Below are 2,334 nucleotides of genomic sequence, written 5' to 3'. Positions count from 1 at the left end.
GCTGCTCTGTAGGAGACTGACCAAGAAACGGGTTATCTATGAACGGTCTAGGTCTATCTAGCCTTAGGTTCCCCGCAAATGCGCATGGTGTGATGGGCACAGGGGCAGCCCCACCGCCCCCGCCCTCTTTTTGGCCGTGTCCCAGGTTCTTGGGAGGAGGCGCTCTCCGCACCAGACCCTGGGCCCGATGTGTGGTGGCAAACTTCATTGGCTAGTCTTGGTCTCACAATGGGAAAAGTAAATTACCTTACAGTCAGTCTGGCTATTTGTTCCCGACACTGTGCACTTCGTGTCGGAGAGAGGGCTCGTGGGATGGCTCGGGACAAAGTAGGTCGCTCTAGTATCTAGGAAAAGGTCAGTTTATCCCTTCCTGCCATGTCGAGAGTGACCTGAGGCTCCGCTGTTGTGACTGCAATGGGTTTCCCTGGGACTGGAGCTGGCGAGTGCTTGGGCCTTCATTGCTGGATGAGGGAGCAGCCCCTCTCATGAGAGGCTTGCTAGGAGGGCTGAGGGCTTCTGAGGTCTACCCCGCCCCTGCTTCCCAGGGCTGGACGGACACATTCACCCATCCAGGGCCCTTCCCTCTGCACTCTGTGCACTGGTTCGGCCCTAGTCCCGACGATGCCAACCGTTGGCGACCGAGGTCCAGGCCCTCCGGGCCTGTAGGGTTTTTATTGCCTAGGGTCACCTCGAGATGGTCCCTGTACCATGGCAGCTAAAATGTGAGCCTTTGTCGTAACGTACTCTGCTCCCTTCTCAGCCCGGTCCCAGTCATCGGATACCTTAAAGACCTCTGGCACCGACGCAGCCCTGCAGGGTTTGGGGTCGAGGCCCCAACCTTTGGAGCTTCCTTTGGATAACTGGGCACGGCCCGAGTTAGGAAACCTATAGCCAGGAGTCTATAGTCCGGCCTTCTTCGGACTTTGGGCCAATGTTAGTGTATGCTCAAAAAGCCTTAGAAAACTGGTGAAGGCAGCATAACACACAGAAAACCTTTCCACGGCATCGGTAGGAGACCAACGGTCTAAGAAACAACTCTAATTTGGCAGTAGCTTACTTTTGATATTTCAGTCCCCAACCTTGCTTAGCGGAAGCACATAAAATTCCCTCTCAGGATCTCTCTTCACAAACCTCGTGCAACTTTCCTCATTCCTTCCGTTTGCCTCTTCTCACGCATTGGGAAATGAGCAACTTTAAGAAGAACACCCTCCCTTCAAAACACATCTCCACACTTTCTACCATCTCTTACCAGAAACATGTATTGTCTTTTCTATCATCGTTAGAGCTCTGAACTCAAGCGCCATATTACATACCACACCGACAAATATAGTCAGGTCATGCACATACCCTTATTTCCCCATCGTCAGTATCTGTAACTTCCCTGAGGGTGCATATCTAGTTTCCTCAGGGAGCGATGCAAGAGACAGGGTCCCCAGAGAACTCCATCTCCCCTCCGAGTGTGAGGGTCACGGCGGAGGAGAAAATTCCTGATTACTCTGAGATCTCAGGAAGGTGCTCCTATCGTCGGGCCATCTAAGAAGTCTGGGTCTCGGTAAAGGGGCATAGAAGTTTGTACGTAGGGGACTTCCCGCTTTCTCTGCTCCTTGCAAAGAGGATCTAAGTGGAGAAGAGTATTGTCGTTTCAGTGAACCGTTTACAAGCCAAACTTCTTGGAACCCCCCCTCCCATCTTCAGATTGGCAGGAAGGGGGCTTCCTCCCGCCCTCCCGGACCCCCACCTCCCATGGGTCCTAGCTGTGAGGAATTGCTGCTGCTGCTTGTTTCACCGACAGCTGGGCCCTGGTGGGCCTGCGGTTCTTGGCTTCCCCGCCCGGGCCGCTGGGGAGGAAGGAGGGAAAATATTCTTCCCTTGAGGGGAGCGAAACCTGGGCACCCTGGGTAAGATAACGGAACCTTAACACCTACGTACCAGGGAACGCAATCTTAGCCGTGCCTGGGTCTGAAATTGTGTGACCCCGCCCCGAGAGGGGTACACGTGCGCCCTGTGGCGCGGCGGCACGGCTCTGGGCCCGGCACTGCTGACAGGGGCCCAATACTGCCATGAGCCTGCACGGGGCTTTGCCTGCGGCTGCAACAGGGATGCAGGAGGGGATGGATCCTTGGCCCCCCACTGCCAGAGGAGAACGGCAGCACGGGTATGGGTCCGGGTCCGGGTCCGGGTCCGGGTCCGGGTCTGAGTCTGCCGCTGCCCAGAGCACGAGCAGGGATTTAACGGCGGCTCCAAGGGAGACAGAGGGACACAGAAATTGCGGATTCCAGGATAGCAACGGAAGGCTAGCTTTCTGGGAAAAACTACCTTGAAGTCCTGCACTGT

Source organism: Pteropus vampyrus, unplaced genomic scaffold, assembly GCF_000151845.1.
Source record: "Pteropus vampyrus isolate Shadow unplaced genomic scaffold, Pvam_2.0 Scaffold687, whole genome shotgun sequence".
Lineage (NCBI taxonomy): Eukaryota > Metazoa > Chordata > Mammalia > Chiroptera > Pteropodidae > Pteropus > Pteropus vampyrus.
The sequence above is the reverse complement of the archived record's forward strand: the minus strand, read 5'-3'. Positions refer to the sequence as shown.